The sequence below is a fragment of the Erythranthe guttata genome, chromosome 12 (assembly GCF_056151865.1).
Source record: "Erythranthe guttata isolate IM_541 chromosome 12, IM_541, whole genome shotgun sequence".
In the NCBI taxonomy this organism is placed as follows: Eukaryota; Viridiplantae; Streptophyta; class Magnoliopsida; order Lamiales; family Phrymaceae; genus Erythranthe; species Erythranthe guttata.
In genome coordinates, this window is record NC_142544.1 from 15,961,346 (window position 1) to 15,983,514 (window position 22,169).

The 22,169-nt window shown below is 39.7% G+C and overlaps 2 long non-coding RNA genes across 2 annotated transcripts; both read right to left on the reverse strand.

Annotated features, from left to right (window-relative positions):
* Window positions 1–1,045: 1,045 nt before the first annotated feature.
* Window positions 1,046–1,761, reverse strand: LOC148766588 (uncharacterized). Its single transcript, XR_016034917.1, has 2 exons — window positions 1,622–1,761; window positions 1,046–1,456 (listed from the first exon to the last, which is right to left on the reverse strand). It is a non-coding gene; the product is annotated as an uncharacterized LOC148766588 (long non-coding RNA).
* A 14,092-nt stretch (window positions 1,762–15,853) lies between these two features.
* LOC148766589 (uncharacterized) lies at window positions 15,854–16,552 on the reverse strand. The gene is made up of 2 exons (XR_016034978.1): window positions 16,407–16,552; window positions 15,854–16,261 (listed from the first exon to the last, which is right to left on the reverse strand). It is a non-coding gene; the product is annotated as an uncharacterized LOC148766589 (long non-coding RNA).
* Between the last annotated feature and the right edge of the window lie 5,617 nt (window positions 16,553–22,169).

The window sequence follows — 22,169 nt, forward strand, 5'->3', positions numbered from 1 at the left end:
TTGTTTGGGATAAATTCCATTTTAGCCCTATGTCTTTCATAGAATCCATTTTATCTCTCTAGTCTTATAATTAGTATTGCTCAATGTTATTAAATCGAAAATATACCGAACATATCATTTTCCTCGGCATATCAAATTGTAAAGTTTTTTTTATCGTAAAATGTTTTTTTACTAACTATTAAATATAGTACAAAATATATATCTATGTAATAACAATTACAATAAGCATGTAAAAATTAATATTTTAATGTCAAACACTCATTCAAAATAAAATTTGACATTAAATTATTAGATAGGACATCAATCATAATTGTTAGAAATGCTGGTGCCATTTAATTATTACATTTACCGAATATAAATTGCTCCAATTTATGTGATGTTATAAACAAATTTGTTAGTCTTGACTCTTGATTGAGTGAACAATATAATGTACCGACCAATTTATTTTGATTTTGCTTTAATTATGAACTAAATAAACAAAATAAACACAATTATTGTAAAAAGAAGGGTAAATAGCACTTATGCCCCCTGTGCTTTCACTATTTTGCATATGACCCCTTGTACTTTTAATATAAACACATGACTGGTCACTTTTATTATCAATATAAGTACATAACCTCCTTTTACTTTCAAAATGTTTCTCTTCCTAATGAGCATGATTAGTTGTCGAAGTGAAATACTACACGGGGGTTATGTATTTATTTCAAAAATACAGAGGGTCATGTGGTTACATTGAAAGTACAAAAGGGTCATGTGCAAAATAGTGAAATCACAAAGACCTTAAGTGTTATTTACCCTAAACAATTCTAATTTTTTTCTTCTAAATTTCACGCATGTTTATTATTTTTTTTTTAATTTATATTCATCAACCCGAAATGATACTTTAGAACCTCGATAAAATAATAACCTCGCTTAAATAATAGTTTCTCTCGGTCCCGACTCGATGAATATATGTTAAATTATCAACTTGATAATTTAATAATTCGCTAAATTAATAGAATTTCCCTAGTCCCGACTGTATTAATTTATAGAGGTTCAACTGTAGTTTGAAGCGGATGAAAACGAGAATAATAAATTAATAATAAACTTTGCATATCAAAATGAAAAGATTAAATACCAAAAAAAGAAAAAAAAAATTAAGCACCCTGACACTATTGAAGAAAAGCCCCAATTATGATTTATTCTTTTTTTTTTCAGACAAAATTAATATATATTATAGATAGATATATAATTCATCTCTAGTTGCAGAAACAGGCGCCAAATTCACAAAAGTAGTTGGTACAACCAGGAACAAAAAGCTTTTTCTTGCATTCGTCGTCGACGCTGCATTCACCGTCTTCACCCTGATCGATTCGAATCGCGCATTCGCAAACTCCTTTCGAACATGTCGCGAAACTTCCTTTGCATGGATTCTCTATACAGTCTACTTGTGTCTGACATCTTTTTGCTGATACACCTGTCATTAATAATTAATTCATATTATTTCAATAATTAATCTCATGTTATTAACACTAATTACTTATTAACATCAAGAGAGAGAGAGAGAGAGAGAGAGAGAGAGAGAGAGAGAGAGAGAGAGAGAGAGAGAGAGAGAGAGAGAGAGAGAGAGAGAGAGATCTACTTGTCGCTACAAGCATGAGAAGGGCTAAAAATGTGAGCTTTAGTGAAGACATTGTTCTGAATTTCGGAATTGAGTCGAATTCGATGTACCGTGCGTGTATGTATATATTCGAATGAGTGCTTCTTAGAGATGTTTTTCGTTTGAATGAGGATTGGTCAGTATTTATATACAATTAATTAATTCAAAAACCTCAATAATATTATTATTACTATTAATGAGTATCGGTTATAATATTTTTCTTTTTTTGAAATTAGTATTAATTGGTTATAATTAATTCACTTACTATTTATGAGAATCTGTTATGATATTTTTCTCTTTTTGAAATTAGTATTAATTATTTATAATTCACTTACCTTATAATATAATTGTTTTGGATATATTCCACATTTTTCTCTTTAATAATTTATTGACTGAAAGAATAACTCCATTGATGAGCAGAGCTCGTGTTTGTTACGAAATAGAATCGACGAATACAACGTGTTATAAGCTCCATGTAATACGTATATAGCTTTATATCTAGGGGGAATATGTCAAACACCCTCCATTGGGTTTTTTATTCTTGATAAATCTTTAATTAATTATTGGTATTTGAGATAAATCCATTGGACTTAAAAACTCATATATGCCCCTACTTATTAGTATAATTATTAAATTAAATATTACGGTAAATTAATACCAAATCCAGGCCTCCCAAAAATAAATCAAAAATCAATCCCAAAATCACATTACCGTATAATTTGCCCCTCTTCCGGCCCCCAAATCACGGTAGAAAACAAACATAACCGTATAATATGCAGTCTTTTTTTTAAAAAATAGTTTTTTTTATATTAATTTAAAACATAAGTTTTTTTTTATTTTACTTTTTTAAATGGTTCATATTTAAAAAAAATTAAAATCCACTACTTACACATCGAAAACCACTAAATTTATCGAAAACCACTGTGAAATTAAAGTAAAAGTTACTATAATATAAGCATAATCCACATTAATATTAACATAATCCACTATGTAATTAGTGAAAACCACTATGTAATTGTGAAAACCACTATGTAATTAACAAATTTCATTACAAAAATTCACTAAAAACCTATCAATTAACAAAAACCACTATTAAATTAACGAAAACCACTCTGTAATTAACGAAAACCACTGTATAATTACAAATTCCTAGACTTGTTTGTTTATTAGTATGGGTTAAAAAAAATGAATCTTTACAAATATTCACCTCGAGTCGAGGCAGATGAATCATTTTGCTTCGACTTAGTAAATAACTCAAAATTGATTTATTATTATTATTAAGTAAATGTATTTAAAAAAAATTATTAATATTTCCATTAACCATGGAATATTTTACATCTGGTTACGTCATCATCACAATGAACCTTCACACGGGATAATTCATTTTTTCTGCACCTTTGGCTTCTCATCTACTCTAAACAATTTACGAGTTTCTCCACGGTGGTCCTCGGCGATGGAAGACATATTCTGTGCACTTCCACCGCAGCGGCCACCGCTCCTCCACATGCAAATCCTCCTCCTTCCGTCGCCGGACCTGGAATATTTATAACCATTAAAAAAAATTATTTGCTCCAATCTTTAATTAGGGTTTCTGAAATTTCCTCCAATGGAGTCGCTGATTCTCCAAGCCCAAAAATGGAGGAAGAATCATAAAAAAGAAAGAGATAGGCAAAGATAATACAGATTACTTTGAAACGGTTTCTCTGTAATTAAGAGGTGTAATCGTGGAATTATATGAGGATGTGTTGTTACGATAATAGGAAAAGATATTATAAATCTTTTTTAAATTTTTTTTTTAATTTCCAATCCTAAAACATACATTACTTTTAAGTTAAGGGTATAATATTGATAATTTATTATTTTTTATTATTTAATGCTGAAATGGATTTATCTCAAAAAGTTCTAAAAAAATTGGACCAATTGTAATTAGACTTGTGTAGTGGGGGTCTTTTGACAAATAATCCCTATCTAGTCTAACTAACTCTAACGGCTTTACTAAATGCAGTCTAACTATTACTAATAACATGTGAAAGTGCTACCACGTTTTTCTATAGTAAAATAAAATGCGACTTTACAAGTGTATTTAATATATCAATTTCGATGTGCTTCCTTCATTCGTGTAAGATAGGGTTATTTGCAAATGTAGATAGCGGCCTGATTATTACAATATATAACGGTGGATCTCGAAACATTTGACATTTGTGTGGAGATCTCTGAGAATGTTGGAGCCAGACAAGCTCGCTTGCAAGCAAGCGCGGCTAACGCCCTATATATAGTACTCAGCTTTAGCGGAACTACGAGAGATTGTCGCCTGCTTTTTTGCTTTCCGATAAAAAAATAGTGTATCGCCCTGATATACCTAAATAGGCCGGCCCAATGGGCCCTCAAATTTATCTACCAAGTGGGCCCATCACGCGAAAGCCCAAGCTCTTTCAAAATAAGGCTTGGGCCCAACAAAGTAAGCCCAACCCATTTAACGATATATAAATAGATGGTTTATTCATTCGTAAAGGTACGTTCTCATTATTGATAATCCACCACGAATTTATTCTCTCTACTCTCCCTACGATCCGTACATCTGACTTGAGCGTCGGAGGGGTTTCCGCCGGATCAACCCCCGGCTTAGTTCACGTGTGCTATTTTCGCAGGGACCTCAGGAGCATCGAATTGACTAGCTACTGATCAGCTTTGCTCTCCCAGCTCGTTTTCTACATTATCCTAGGTGAGCTAAACTTTAGCATCATCATTTTGGCGCCGTCTGTGGGAACGATGCAAACCAGATCACGTAGCCAACAAGATCCTCCTGAGGCATCAGCTCGGAGAGAAAACGACACGGCTAATAACCTCCCCGCCCGTGGAGGATCTGGCATCCCACCTCCTCCACGCGCCGCGGAGCAACTTCCTCCACGTGCCGCGGAGCCAGCTCCCCCACGTACTGCAGATCCACCTCGCGAGGTTCAGGTGATCCCCCCTCGGGACCCACCACTCGCCGATCCACCACTCCCTGCTCCTCGAACGGTTCAGATAACCGAGGACGCACTCCAACGTATGATAGCGGAAGCTTCTACTCGCGCCGCCACGGAGGCCGTAACTCAATATATCGCCACGATGGGAGCAAACGCTCCCAATGCGATACCAGCACAAGCTCCACCTATAGCACCACCAGTGGCCCCACCGCCGATCCAGAATCAAATAAGCGTCTCTTCCTCTACGTCGGACCCACGGTCCCGAGTGCAGCTATCTACTAATCACAGAGGAGCACAGCCTAGACAACAACGTCGGCGCTCACCCCTACGGGGGAATGCATCGCCACCAAGAATCCCTTTCTTTAATGAGGGAGAAGGCGAGGTAAACAGCCGAGTGTCTCGCCAAAACCTTTTCTCCCAACCAAATAATCAAATGGGTGAGAGGATGCCTCTCCCAGCAAGACGCAGTCCCTTCACCATAGAGATCCTCAACGAGGTATTACCTCAAGGAGTAAAGATCTCGGGGTTACCTCAATTTGAAGGGACCACCGACCCACAGGAACATATTGAGAAATTCAGTGCCATGGCGGATTTATACGGCCCGACGGATGCGGCGATGTGCAAGATGTTCCGCACCACTCTCTCCAAGAGGGCAATGAATTGGTTCAACTCCCTACCCATAGGGTCCATTGACACCTTCGCTCGGTTGTCGACCCGATTCACCAACCAATTCGCCATCAACAAACAATACGCCAAGACCCCAGCTCATCTTTTCTCTGTAGTGCAGAGAGACAACGAAACACTCCGCAACTACATCAAACGTTTCGTAGAAGCCGTCCATGAAGTCCCCAGTGTGGGGCAAGACATGCTCTCAGGGATTATGCAACAGAACTTGAAACCGGGTAGATTCAAGGAATCTATTGCCGGAAGACCACCAGGCAACCTAGAGGAGTTGTTAAACCGAGCCGAAAAGTACGTCAGGATAGAGGAAGCTTCCACCCACGCTCCCCCTAAAAGGAAAAGGGAAGATGACCGTCAGGACAATAGGAGGCGTGATGACCGACGTCCACCACTTCCACCTCCAAGCCAACCCTCCTGTTCCTACAATAGGTTCACTCCGTTAAACGCTCGCCTCACTGAAATCCTTCACGTGATAGAACAGAGAGGTTTAGCGGAGCCTCCACGTCCTATGCAGCCTAATGCAAAGCGAGAAAAATCGGATCGCTATTGTCGATTCCATAAAGACAAAGGGCATACTACGGAGGAATGTGCACAACTTAAAATGGCGATTGAGAGGCTGATCAAACAGGGCCATTTAGGCGAATACATCGATAAGCCGCGAAATAAACGCCGTGATGATCCTCCACGCCGAGATAACAATCGAGATCAACAACAAAGACGAGAAGATGGGGGTCACCGACGTGACATAGATAACAATGATAACCAGCCTACCCGGGGAATCATCTCCTTCATCTCCGGAGGACCAGCGGGAGGCGATTCACAGAATGCAAGATGCACACTCGCTCGATCAGCGCGCATGAATCAAGAACGCGCTTCTCCATCCGAACGCATATATCAAATACGAAGACCTGATCATAGCATAGTCTTCAACTCCTCCGACCTCGAAGGTCCAGATGAAGACCATGTCGATGCATTGGTCGTAACAACAACGGTGGCCAACTTCTTGGTCAAGAAGATATTAGTGGACGGTGGAAGTTCGGCTGACATCATGTACCTTCACGCTTTTAAGCAGCTGGGTATAGATAATGCCCGATTTAGTCCCGTCTCCACACCCCTGAAAGGATTCACAGGAGAAGGCATCTTATCCATGGGAGAAGTGGAGCTGCCTGTCTCTTTAGGGGAAGACCCCTGTCGAATCACGAAACTAATCAAGTTCCTCGTCGTCGACAGGCCATCACCCTACAACATCATTCTAGGGAGGCCAGCCATCCACACATTCAAGTCAGTACCTTCCTCCTACCATCAGAAGTGGAAGTTCCCTACTCCCTATGGAATGGGAGAAGTGCTTGGAGATAGACGTCTCGCTCGAGAATGCTATGCAAGGGCCCTACGAGAACCCTCAAAGAAGCCTAAACCGCCCGGAAAGGGAGACGATACCCAAAAATCCGACAAACGGAAGTGGGTCAATGCAATCATTGAGGACAATAAAGAAATCCTCATCAGTGTACCAGACGATAGCATCAAGCTAGCGGCTGTCGAAGAGCTTAAGTTCATAGAGCTCACACCTGGAGATGATTCCAAACTCCTGCGCATCGGATCTGATTTAGATCCTGAGACGGAGCAGCAGCTAATCAACTTCCTGCGACACAATGGAGATGTGTTCGCATGGAAAGCCCAAGATTTGTCGGGCATTCCCCCTCAGGTAGCCCTACATCGGCTTAACGTCGACAAGAGGATGAAGCCAGTCAAACAGAGGAAACGAACGTTTGGACCCGAACGCAACAAGCATATCAAGGCAGAAGTGGCTAAACTTCTAGACGCGGGTCATATACGACCAGTTCAGTATCCTGAATGGTTGTCGAACGTGGTACTCGTTCCCAAACCTGGGGGAAAGTGGAGGTTATGCGTGGATTTCACTGACCTCAACAAAGCTTGTCCCAAGGACCCATTTCCTCTACCCAGAATCGATCAACTCATCGATTCGACCTCGGGGTGTGAGCTCCTCAGCTTCCTCGATGCATACCAAGGATATAACCAGATCTTACTCGCGCCAGAGGATCAAGAGAGGGCTAGTTTCATCACTGACCAAGGCATCTACTGCTATCAAGTCATGCCCTTTGGATTAAAAAACGCAGGAGCCACATACCAACGTCTAGTGAACACAATGTTCGCAGATCAGATCGGTAAAAATATGGAGGTGTACATCGACGACATGCTCGTCAAAAGTGTCAAAACCTCAGATCACCTAACCGATCTGGATCAGTGCTTCGCTACCTTGCGAAAATACAAAATGAAACTCAACCCCCTCAAATGCTCGTTCGGAGTTCGAGGTGGTAAATTTTTGGGATACATGATTTCACAGCGAGGAATCGAAGCTAATCCCGCAAAAATCGAAGCAATTACCTCCATGCCTCCACCAACATCCATCAAAAAAGTCCAACAGCTTAACGGTTGTTTGGCATCTTTGAATAGATTCATTTCTCGATCAGCGGACAAGGCCCTACCCTTCTTCAAAATCTTAAGGGGAGGAAAGAAATTTGAGTGGGATGAGGCATGTCAAAAGGCATTCACAGAGCTAAAGTCGTACCTAGCATCCCCACCCCTACTCACAAAACCTCACCCAGGAGACACCCTCCTACTGTACTTAGCTACCTCAGCTAATGCCATCAGCGCAGTCCTCATCCGAGATGGAGGAAAAGGCCACCAACCCATATACTACATAAGTCGCGCCCTCCAAGGAGCCGAACAACGCTACACCAACATGGAGAAACTCGCTCTCGCCCTCATCAACGCAGCTCGGAAGCTTCGACCTTACTTCCAGTCGCATCAAGTGGTGGTTCTCACCAATTATCCTCTGAAGCAAATACTAAGAAGTCCTGAGACATCCGGGCGATTAGCAAAATGGGCGATAGAGCTAAGCGAATACGGGGTCGAATTCAAACCCCGCCCGGCTATCAAAGCGCAAGTATTGGCAGATTTTCTAGTTGAAATGACCTCCGTAGAAGAAAGTACCTCTCTTCCAACTTGGTCCGTCAGCGTCGATGGATCGTCCACTGCCACAGGAGGGGGAGCGGGTATCGTCCTAACGAACCCTGATGGAGATGAGTTCGAATATGCTCAACGATTCGAATTCACAGCCTCAGACAACGTCGCTGAGTACGAGGCCCTGATAGCGGGAATCCGCCTCGCCCTAGCAGCTGGAGCGCGCAAGCTCCTAATCCAAAGCGACTCTCAACTCGTCGTTAACCAAGTACTCGGAGTTTACGAGGCCAAAGAAGACACCATGGCGAAATATTTAGCTCTCGCACACACTCTCCTATCCAAATTCGAGAGCTACGAGATAATACAAGTACCCCGCTCCAACAATATCCACGCTGACAAGTTAGCTAGACTAGGAAGCTCCATGGCTAGCATCGGAAGTCGGAAGGTGACGCTCCTCACATCACCTCAGCCGGAGATAACTTCACCCACTGAAGTACAATACACCGAGGAGGATGAACCATGCTGGTTCACTCCAATCCTGAAGTATCTCAAAAAAGGAGAACTTCCAACGGATCCCGCCGAAGCACGAAAGTTAAAAACGAGAGCCGCACGATTCGTCATAGTGGGAGAAGAGTTGTACAAACGAGGGTTCTCATTCCCCTACCTTAAGTGCCTCGACCCAACCACGGCGGATTATGTACTTAGAGAAGTACACGAAGGCATCTGCGGCAATCACTTGAGCGGGAGAACCTTAGCTCTCAAACTACTGAGGCAGGGCTACTATTGGCCAACGATGCATGAAGATGCGAAAAGGTTAGTCCGGAGGTGTAAGCCCTGCCAAGAGCATGCCAATATCACTCACATGCCAGCGGCGTTAATGCAACCAATTGACAGCCCAATCCCTTTCGCCCAATGGGGGATGGATTTGGTTGGACCATTCCCGTCCGCCACAGGAGGACGCAAATACCTCATTGTAGCAGTGGACTACTTCACCAAATGGGTGGAGGCTGAACCCTTGGCACGCATCCGAGAAGAAGAAGTCATCCAATTTCTATGGAAGAACATCGTGTGCCGCTTCGGAATCCCGCGTTCCATCATCTCGGATAATGGAACTCAATTTTGCGGGGACAAGGTAAAAAATTGGTGCATCGGCTTGAACATCAAGCAGTTCTTCACATCGGTAGCAAATCCACAAGCTAACGGCCAGACGGAGGTTACAAATCGCACTATCCTCCAACACCTTAAGACAAGGCTGGGAAGTGCCAAAGGAAAATGGGTGGAAGAATTGCCTAACGCCCTATGGGCCTATCGCACAACCCCACGCGCAGCAACCGGAGAGTCGCCTTTCAATCTAGCTTTTGGCACGGAGGCTATCGCACCCGTCGAAATCGGAGAACCATCTTGGCGAGTCACCAACTATGACCCAACAGCTAATGAAGAGGCTATGCGGGGAAGCCTAGACCTCATAGATGAGTTACGTGAGATCGCATACATCCGACAACAGATGTATAAATCACGCATGGCCAAGGCATATAACTCAAAGGTCCGCCCTCGCTCCTTTCAAGTCGGAGATTTAGTCCTCCGAAAAGCTGAAGCCTCCCACCCCATCGGAAAGCTCGACCCAAAGTGGGAAGGACCGTATAAAATCACAAAGGTGGTCAACACTGGAGCATATCGCCTCGAGAACATTGACGGACACCCTATACCCAGAACATGGAATATAGGGAACCTCAAACGGTTCTACGCCTAAGGTATACATCTACCTTACTTCTGATCATTTGAGATCATCACCCATATCTCTACTAAAGAAAAATTACTTACAAATTTTCACCCATGCAGGCTCCACAACCTTCCACGTCACTCGTCTTGTAAAGCTGCTTAGACATGGTTGGAAATTCCGCACCACATAACAAGGTGCGTTAATGTCCCTCCTAAACTGGGGGGCTAGTAATTGCTACTTACATCAGAAATTCATAATCACATCCCATCGTCTCCTTACAGGTCGAGAACCTACTACGTGAGGATGTATATTAAGCAATCAATGCGCTGCTTGCTCGACGACACTCCATACCACATCGTCAAGGGTAACTATACTTCTACTAGAACTCAACACACAGATAATCTCATTTACGATTACTAACGTGACAAAATAATCCCACTAGCAGGCACGATCGCATAGCAACTCGCGACAACTCACGACTTCATTTCATGTCTTGGAGTGCGAGAAAGAAAAATCAAATCCGTAGTAGGGTACGTGAAAGCGCAATACGCATCCCCTCAGCTTCAATTACTAAGTCTTCAATACAAATGCTTAGACAAAATTCTTTTTTCTCAATTATATTTGACAGGCATAGAAACGCCAAATGAATTCATTTTACCATCAACGCAGCAAAACGAACGAGTACAAGCAAGACGTGGAAGAAGAAGAACAAGTGTAGTACAATCACTTAGAACAATTTTTATCAAGTCAATTTTTTTTCTTTCTCGCTCCACCAGTAGTTATTTACCTTTGCCTCACGTAGGCCCATCGCATTAGTCATTTACTTACATTCGCCTCACATAGGCATGTAACAATTCTCCTATGCTATCGTTTAATATATATTTTTCGCTTTACTATCTACGCCTTTACGTCTATACAAATAACCTCTTACCATGAGTTCAAATCAATACCACCCTACAAACACTTAGAGTGATTTGGATAATCCGTATAGCCTGGCCAGCTGGATTAGCTAAGTCCCTTTAACTGTTTCACGAGGTGCTACTTTTAAAACGTGGCCACGGACAAAAATATTATAGACCCAAGTGGTCAAAAACAAAGGGCACGACCCCTAACAAAAACCTTGGGAGACTGATCCCCTCCTCAAGTACATCGCGTATAATGCTAATGTAAACACATAGAAGCAACGCATTAATTCTTGACAATGTCAAAATAAATAAATCGAAATCTTATACTTCAAAGTCAAACGAGGAAGAAATTAAAATAAAATAGTAGTGGACATACCCAACTACATCAGCGATAAAAATAAAATACGAAATCCATAAAAAAAATAATAGCAATAAAAAAGTTAGCTATCCTAACAGATAAGTCTAAGCTCCCCTACCGCGAGCGGAAGACGTACCCGCAGTAGAGTCACCCGCAACCATGTCATTCACGAGCTCTGTGCCCGTCCCATTGACATCTACCTCTTCCTCCTCTTCATCGGATATGCCAGCTTCCATCCCACGAATCACTTCCTCGCTGATCCCACCCGCATCGCGCAGATATTTGCGACAAGCACGCACTAATGGCTTATAAACCACAGCCAACGCATGCTCCTCAATCATAGCAGCACACTCATCACTACCTCGGAAACTAGCTTTAGTCTCCTCCACAATGGACTCCTTATAAGCCACACCACCTGATGTCGTGAGGAACCTCTTCCCCGTCGCCTTCTCAGCTTCATATTTCTCTTTCAGCTGATCGTAGCACTCGTTCAACTTATGAACATCATCCTTATACGCCTTCGCATCACCCCGGATAACCTCGAGCTCCTCGGTCCTCTCAGCAAGCTCCTCTGTCCTCCGAGCAAGCTCTTCAGAGCGTAGAGTGAGATCGGACCGCGCTTCCTCCAACTGGCTTAGAAGCTCATCCTCACGCGCTTGACTTCGAGCCCGATCCTCTTCCTTACTAGCTTCCACATTCCTACCGTGCTCCACGAGATATCTCCAAGTCGCTACCAACTAAAAAAAAAAAAAAAAAAAGAATTACACAAGGAAGAGAGGGAATAACATCTAGCCTCGTTTTAAATAGGCAAGTACTCACCCGACATATGTCTCCACCAGCTAACTCTAGCATATGAGAAGGACCCTTACCAGACATCCGAGCACGATCATACTCTCGAACGAAACCCTCGGTACTCAACATCGGCAAATCATAGTCCGACACATCCCAGTACGACTCCTTACCATCGCGGTTTACTCCATAAGTAAACAGCTGTTTCCCTCCTCCACCATGGAAAGCATAAGTCTCCTCTGGGTCTACCCGTGGACGCTTAGGCACAGCCACATACTCGGTATCCACCCTCTTCCCCTTGCCACGATCCCTCGTCGGTGGACGCCCCTCCACTTCACCAGCACTGCTACGATCATCTGCGACTACTCGAGCAGCTTCTACATGGACCTCCCCACGAGGCAAACCATTTGAAGAACCTCCCAAGGTAGAGGGTACCTTCTTCGATGCCTTCTTCGATGCCTTCTTCGACGACCCATTCGCCTTAGCTTGAAGCGCCGCAAAGGTGATGCCCCCATCTACAAGAGATAACGAACACATAAGAAACATGGGATATACACTACAAAAAAAAAAAAAAAAAAAAAAAAACAAACAACAAAGAAGAGGAACACAAGTCAAGGCAACAAAAGGATATACGATGCTGACCCTTCACCGTCGGTATCAAACTCCTCGGATCAAATTCCACATCACACAACCCAGATTCCTCAATCCTCTTCGCCATATTTGCAGTCATTGCGAAACTCTCACACGTAGGATTCCAAACTACGGGAACATCAAAAGTGGGAGCCCTCACGTAAAAAAAATAGGTCTTCCATTTCCCCAAAGATAGCTTCACACTCTTCACGAATTGGTAATGAACGCGAGGATGAAAGCAAAAGAAAGGCATCTGATTGGGCCGATGTAACGTAAATAACGCCTTAAATAAACTCACAGACACAGGCAGACCTACTCGAGCCACCCTAAAATGAAACGCCTGGAAAATCAGAACAGCACTGGGCGTTAACTGACTATACCCAATCTTGAATTCCTCGCAGACCTTCAACAAGGTCGGATGCGGTGTAATCTGAGATGTACACGTCAAGTAACCTAAAAACACCGTATGAAATCCATCAGGTGGCGAATACAAACGGTCACCCTTTTGAGGCAACAACAACTCAACGTTACTTGGCGCTCCAGATAAATGACGAATAGAGTGCAGATGCTCTTCCGTCAACACACTATCAAAATCAACTAAGTCCAAATTAATTGGCTTAATTTTCTTTTGCTTCCTCTTATCAACCTCAACATCACCTGGCGGAATATCATCTTCCTCCCCCTCGTCATCCGTCGGCTCAACTTCACTACTTGACACCGGATGTTCACTCGCCAAAGGAGCTTCATTCGAATCATCACTATCGCTCCCAAAATCTACGACTCGATGCCCATAGCGACGTCTACTGTAATCCGCTTCATCAACAGTAGGGCAAATATTAATATTGTTACGCACTTCTACATCGTCACTCCACGATTCAATAATTTCTCGCCGACCAAAACTTCCCCCGTTTAAAACACCAAGTGAATCAGTACCCTCGGAAATTTGCCCCTCAATTTCGGACAAACCGGGCTCAAAACCGGGCTCTAACGCGCCCCCACGCGCGCGCGTAGCCCCAAAAGGGTCAGATACACGCGCGCGCGCGTCACCCACCTGCCCAGCGACACGTGCACCCACCCCACTGGCCCCCGCGCGCGCGTCCGCTTCACCAAACCCACCAGACGCGCGCGCGCGTCTATGCAAAACCCGCCCAATCACGTGCCCGCCAACGCCACCTGGACCAATAGCGCGCGCGCGTCCACCCAACTCGCCAACCGACGCGCGCGCGCCTCTTTCTCTCTCCTCCACCGACGCGCGCGTGCGTCTATCGGGTGGCGTGCCCGACGCGCTTCCCACCTCAGCTGCTGACCCACGTGGTCTGCAATCCATCCCTCTCTCCTCCTCGGTCCGGGTGCAAGCCGCCGGCTCTGCGGCTTCACTAGGCTCCATAGCAGCCTCGAAGCGCGCGCCCTCTCTCACATGGGACCGGCCGGCTTCTTGGCTCGAGCCAACAGCTGTAACACCAGCTCCCCTTTTATTTTCAGTTCGTGAATTTCCTACTGCAGACCCAAATTCTACATCCGATAATACAAGTTTATCGCGTTCCATACCCACTGTGCCAAAGGTCTTCTTGCTCCCTTCAACCGGATCTCGAAGTTTAATCCGCAAAGATTTCGAATTACCCGAATTCGACATGAGAAAAAATTTCCCCGAAGAAATAATCAAGAAACAAAAAATTTCTACTCTACCGCAAAAATAAAAAATTTTCAAGAGAAAAATAGCACAGAGGAAGACCTAGAGTTAAAGACACATACCCATATTTATTCCACAAGAGTTGAAGTTTAATTCTTTCCACCGCAAAAGGAGTCTATTTATCTGGCCCTGGTATATTATTTAAAACCCTTAAATATATGCCTAGCTGCCAAATAAATACAATAATCCCTTATTTAAATTAAAGAATTAATTCACCGGCAACGAAAACAATTCAATCAACGCCGCAATTAACTCTCGACACGACCCGGATCACTCTACACACGTCCCCGTCTCAAATCCAGAGTTGGGGGGCTTAATGATATACCTAAATAGGCCGGCCCAATGGGCCCTCAAATTTATCTACCAAGTGGGCCCATCACGCGAAAGCCCAAGCTCTTTCAAAATAAGGCTTGGGCCCAACAAAGTAAGCCCAACCCATTTAACGATATATAAATAGATGGTTTATTCATTCGTAAAGGTACGTTCTCATTATTGATAATCCACCACGAATTTATTCTCTCTACTCTCCCTACGATCCGTACATCTGACTTGAGCGTCGGAGGGGTTTCCGCCGGATCAACCCCCGGCTTAGTTCACGTGTGCTATTTTCGCAGGGACCTCAGGAGCATCGAATTGACTAGCTACTGATCAGCTTTGCTCTCCCAGCTCGTTTTCTACATTATCCTAGGTGAGCTAAACTTTAGCATCATCACGCCCGAAAAAATGCAAAACCAGATTTCCCTTCTTTGAATAAATTTGGATAAACTTTGATTTCGTTTTAATTTACGATTGTAATATTATTATATAAGTTTCGAATACTTTAAATTCTCGATTTAATTAATTCGTAAGGTCAGAGTTAAGGTGGGCGAAGATGAATATTTGCTGGTTACTTGTTAACTAAATTTTATGCACCAAAATATTAAATCTTATTTATAGTCTAGCTAGGAGGAACAATTCCTCTCGCTTATAAACAACCCCGACAATTAATTAAATTCAAACGATAAATCACCAATAATTACGGAAATGCTATTCAATTCAAATGCAAAATAGTTTGTCTATAATAAATTCAAAGTTTTAGAAATTAAAATTGGATCGAAAAATTATAACATCATTTTAATTTTTTAACCAAAAGAAATCGAAAAAACTCAGAAATAGAAGTTTTCAAGATTTTGAATTGAACGATTAACATTGTTCTAAAATCTAAAATATTTTTATCGGAATCAAGGAATTCAAAAATTACGTTCCAATTTGGCAATTTCCACTAGGTATGCATGGGCTTGGGTAAATAAATTTTAGTTGTCTCGTATTTAATTTCCATACGCACTCCATAATTCTAAATAAACATTTTTGTTTAGTTAATTTTGAAATCAATTAATTAGTTGTGATATTCTTTTCTTGGGAATATATATATATATAGTAGCTAACTAGGGTTATATATCGGACAACGTTGTCTATTGATCGAGACTAATTATATATATATATATCAGAACTCCTTATAAATTCCTTTCCATCCCAAAATAAAATTCATTCACTGCTAAATAAACTTATGCATAATAATTATTTTTTTTCCGACCGGCCAGAATGAAAATTATTATTGTAGAAAACAAAAAAACAAAAAAAAAAAATAGCATCAAAATTTGCGAGAAAGGCCTCAATTGAATCGAATCGAATGTTGTTTCAATAATGTTTCTGGTTCCTCATGCAGATACCAAATACGCAACGTGCCTGGCAATCTTCGTCCTCGAGGCATCTATTAGGAATAGGGCATCCAGGAAGAGCAGCTTTCTCTACGCGGGCGTCGACCTTGCATTGACATAGTCCGTTCGAACATGTCGCCACCGTATTTCTGCATGGATAGTCTGCACACTCTAGTGATGTCTCGCATGTTTTTGCTGATACACCTGCCATTCATATTCATATTATGAGAGAGAGAGAGAGAGAGAGAGAGAGAGAGAGAGAGAGAGAGAGAGAGAGAGAGAGAGAGAGAGAGAGAGAGAGAGAGAGAGAGAGAGAGAGAGAGAGAGAGAGAGAGAGAGAACTAATTACCTGTGGCTACAAGTACAAAGAGGGCAAATAGTGTGAGCTTTAGTGAAGCCATTATTCTGAATTTCTAGGTTATGGGTGGAGAGAGATATATATAGAGAGAAAGATACAGAGGAGAGAGAGAGAGAGATATATAGAGATCGAGAGATGAGAAATTGAGTTGTACCACCTTTGTATATATAGGTGGAGAAACAGGTTGTTGCATGACGATTCATTGGCTGGCACTGTTAACAGCTATTTCATCTACCTTATTTGTTATATATTTCGTTATAATAATTCACTTACCTTCATAATATTTTTCGTACAGATCCTTAATTATAAATTTACTTATCTTAGTGATATTTTTATGCAATTGCTTATATCCAATTTTTAGTGGCGGATTTTAATCTATATATACGCACCTATTATTATTATTATTATTATTATTATTATTATTATTATTATTATTATTATTATTATTATTATTATTATTATTATTATTATTATTATTATTATTATTATTATTATTATTATTATTAATTATTATTATTATTATTATTATTATTATTATTATTATTATTATTATTATTATTATTATTATTATTATTATTATTATTATTATTATTATTATTCTTTGGTTAATCCTACACCAATTATTATTTGTTTATTATTGTAAGCAAGACAAAATTTCAGAGGGTGAAGTGCATGGTTATTTCTACGCTACAACCAGTGAAGACTATATCGGGTAGTTTTTACCGTTGATCTACACACCAATGTGAGTACGTGTGTGTCTGTGTGTATAAACGGTAAAGATTTACTCAGTGTATTTCACCCGGTGTTGCACAGAATAGACCGAAGTAGCGCTTCTGAAATCTTTATCTAGTATTTTGTAGAAAATTCAAAATAATGCAAAAGAATATATGTACATTAAAACGAGCTAATAGCACAGATTCCCCTGTGTTATTTCTAATTGCCAAAAAACACCCTCAGTTAAAACAATTAGCAAGAAGCCCCCTATGTTGTGTTTTTTCAAAGCACATCGGTCCTTATTTCAAAATTTATTGTAAATTGACCAAATTACCCTTATAAAAGAAATACTAAAAGAAAAAGGCGCAAAGCATTTGCATTTGCAGCAAAATCCAAAGTCCGAAAGTCCTCTTCTCTAATGCACATCGGTGTTCATGTCTGACATCTCACCGCAATCAAAGTGGTGGTTGGTCCGGAAAACGCCTTGTTCGAACCTATTTCGAACCGACCACCACCCTTATATTTTGCCAGAATCGAAGTTGTATGGCTCGATTTGGCCGGAAAATTTATGCCCCCCGTTAAATCTACATTGAACTAGCCCCCATAGCCAAAAGTAGCTTTGACCACGAATTGTAGCTTAGTGTGTGGTATTGAGGAGGGAGATGGACAAGCGCGCGGGGGAAGGGGGTTCAAGAACTCGATAGTGGAGGAGAAGGGGAATTAACTTCTGTAACGGAGGGTGTCAACAACAAATATAGCGGAGAAGGTGGAAGGAAATGGGTGGGGCGGAGGCGTCGGTGGTGGTGATTCAATGGGGAAGAAGAAGAATTTTGGGGAAGACGTTATTTTCTCTTTGTTCTTCAGTTTTTTGTGATATATCCATTGTTTGATAATGAAGATGGCAACATACAGTGACGATGTGTAGCAGATTGAAGAATAGGGCTTTTTCGAAAATAAAAAGGACTGAATTGAAAATTAAAAAAAAAATTATTTGGGGCTTATAAAATTCCAAGTTGAAAATTATAATTTTCAAAATTTTGAAGTTTAAGGGTATGTTTGACTATTTGTGTCAAAAAACTTACTCCAGCAGCACAATCCGCGATTGGGCATCACGAAAAGCACTTAAGGGATTTTTCGATTTTGACTAACTTTTATAGGAAGGTCTTTGCTAATTTTTTTAACAAGATGGTTTTTTTGGCAATTAAAAATTATGCAAGAGTAGTTATAGAAAAAAACCCAAAATAAAACATAATAAGTGCGACATATGATACTTACGAGTTACGACTCCATGCCCTATTTTAAAAGATAATAAAAAAGTGTAAAAAAAAAAGGGGAAAAATTGTTGAGACAATAATCTAATTAAAACGCAATCTTCATTTGTAAATTGAGAACAAAATAATTATGAGAATTAAACTTGTTTTACCTTTTATAGATTAATGTAATCTGGAGCAATATCACATTTAAATATTACTTTTTATCATATTAAATTCTATACTATATATATATATAATATATGTCGTTCATAATGACTTGGCGCTCGTGTCTCGTAACTAGTTATCGAAGAATATGGCTTCTCGAAAGATGATTTTCTTCGTCGCCATTTTACTTATTAGCCTCGGTTAGTCTTTATTTACCAAAAATAATCAACTTCCTCTTATTTTAATATATTTGTTTTTTTGCAGGGTCGACCGCAGCGATTAAGTACAAATGTAGAGTTGATGACGACTGCGAACGTCAGTATATAATATGTCCACACAGAATTAATCCAACAAGAACAGTTTGTCGCGAAGGGTTTTGCTATTGCAGTCCTTTCCCTCGTCGATGCTACTCCGATGCAGATTGTGCACCTATTAACCTTATTTGCGGTGATGCGAAGAAAGTTTGTCGACAAGGACTTTGTATTTGCAATAAGTAACATGTATATATTATTAAGTTGGAGAACATTAAATTACCATGCCCTAAAAGAAGTGAGATAAATATTATTTTTGTCTTCAATTTCGATTTATCGATTCAATTAATAGTCCGTTGGGTGTGTAATTATATACAAATATCAGTTCTAAAAATCGGCGGCTGATTAACCGGGCTCTGAGACGGAGGCGGTCTAATACCTTTACAGTACTTGCATATATATTTGAAAATTTGGATTTTGGTCTGTTGGCGGTTTGAGGCGATCAAACATTGGAGGCCTGTCAAACTTTAGTGGTAAAAATCGGTCAAAATCTGTTTTCAAAGCTATTTTTTTTCTCTTTTTTTTTTATCTAAAATAACAATTGAGTTTTTAATAAAAAATGAGTTTATGCTTTGTTTTGTTTATGTTAATTAGTTGCTATCTTTAAAGGTTCTAATGATATATGCTTGTTATGTTCAAACATACGTTTTAATGCAAAAGATTTGCATTTTATTTGTATATTTGAAGGATTTTCATTGTATTATTATTATTTTATTATTATTAAAATTTTGTTATGTGATTAGGATATATAAAAGATAGGATAAAACCATGTTTAAATAACTTTTTATATGTATTTTGAGTATTTATAGATAATATATAGATATACATTACATTAGATATGAGAAACCGATTTATTTTCAATTTATTATCAATTAATCACTGTTGCACCGATTAATTATGAGGCGGTGCCTAACCACCTCCGACCCGATTTCTGCCTAGCTTTTACAACTTTGACATAGTAGCTCGGTATATGAATCATACCTTGGGTCCCCGATCTGAATCTCGTGCTCCTTACGTGTTAGAAAAATAACTCCGCTTACTTTGAGGTGTGTACTGGACCATTAAATCGTTCGTCACTTTGTATCCCTACTAAGGCATTAATCGATGAACTTTTTGTTGCTCGCCTGAACGACCATGCGAGCAAACCGAGTGGCGAGTGCCCGCTAATGGGTTGGACACCGTGACGCTCATCGCCTTGCGGGTCTATCTTGACATGATCTTCCTTCTTCATTTCTTCATCGGACGAACAACATAAATTCCGGTGGTTGGACGTTCGTAAGAAAGGACGAATGGAGCAAGAGATAGTTAAGTTGGGCACTAACACGATAGTTTAGTTTAGTTTAACTCTCTCTTGCAATATTCTGATGAGATTCCAAAAGGATGTTCTACATACCATTTTCATTATAAAACGAAAAATAAAAATCATCGTATTAAACAAAAAAAATTGTTACAATAATAATTAGGGTAAATTCCATTTTTCCCCAAATACTTTCACTCGATATCATTTTACTTCATTCTACTCTCGATTGTATCCATATGTCCTCATGTACTTGAAAATTTATTTTATTGTGGAACTTGCCGTTAGTTTTCAGACCTTTGACCTTAACACCGTTTGATCTAAATCTGAAAATTACAAAAAAAAACTACCCCTCTCAGTTTAAATAATTATTAAAAATATTAAAAGAAAAAAAAAATTGTGGTTGGCATCGTGGACTATTTTTTCTCGTTATCTTGAATTTATTTTTATTATGATTTTTTTAATAATTATTTAAATTAGGAGAAGTGATGTCTTTGTAATTTCAAAACTTAGATCAAATTAAGGTCAAGGAGGGAAATCTGAATTTACCATAATAATTAAATAAATTAGTTTGTGCATTTATCATGTGATATATTTTACCAATATACGAAGACCAATGCATTTGTATACCTAGCATGACACGTGTCGCAGTAAAAAAATAACTATTCAATGCTTAATACACAAGAAATTTAATTATTACAAATTTACAACAGTAACAACCCTTTCAAGTGTAGTTTGTACACATTTTTGTTATAGTCTTAATGCGTACCAGCTAATTTTTTTCATTTTAGATATGAGGACCACTTCTCAACTTGGTATATGTTTGCAAATTTTTATTTTTAATTTTTTTAATGGAAGTTTTTTTAAAGTGAAAACTAGTTTCAATTCCAAATTTGGACCGGAAATCTTGTTCCGAAATCGATTTTTTTCACAGGAAATTTTATTTGTCTTTAATCTAAAATACATAATAAAATTGATTCATAAATGTATTTTCTGGGGAGAAAAAAGAATTCTTAGGAAATTATATTTACGAAAAGTAAAATTGGACCGGGATACAGAATTTCACATGTATTTTATACGTATATTTAAAATTATCTGTAAATGTACACTTATTATAAAATATAAATTTTGTGTAGAAAATGTAAGATTATTGAATCGATTTGTACTACTAACTGAGCAAATGGAAATTAAAAAGGCGTTCATAAAAGAATACTTATATATATATATATATATATATATATATATATATATATTATAATACAAACTATACTATCTATGTGTAAAAAAGTCTTTGGAGCTTACTGTATTAATACGTAAAAGGGAGGAAATGGCATTATGCCATGCAAAATAGAAATAGAAAGCCATGCAAAAAATAGAAACGCCCAGTACTTTAATTTTTTTTTTTGTGTTGAGAGTGAGAGAGAGAGAGAGAGAGAGAGAGAGAGAGAGAGAGAGAGAGAGAGAGAGAGAGAGAGAGAGAGAGAGAGAGAGAGAGAGAGAGAGAGTTTTCACTTTGAAAGAAGAAGAAGAAGAAGAAGAAGAAGAAGAAAGAAGAAGAAGAAGAAGAAGAAGAAGAAGAAGAAGAAGAAGAAGAAGAAGAAGAAGAAGAAGAAGAAGAAGAAGAAGAAGAAGAAGAAGAAGAAGAAGAAGAAGAAGAAGAAGAAGAAGAAGAAGAAGAAGAAGAAGAAGAAGAAGAAGAAGAAGAAGAAGAAGAAGAAGAAGAAGAAGAAGAAGAAGAAGAAGAAGAAGAAGAAGAAGAAGAAGAAGAAGAAGAAGAAGAAGAAGAAGAAGAAGAAGAAGAAGAAGAAGAAGAAGAAGAAGAAGGAGGAGGAGGAGGTAAGGAAAATTGAATGATGGTAGTTTGTTCTACAGACCATATTTATTTGAAATTCTTGAAAGTATGTATGTAATTCCATTATACACCTCATGAATCAAAATTTAGAGTTTTAGAAATGGATAATTAATAATTGGAGATGATAATTAATTCGTATGAATACATGATTAATGTAGGACA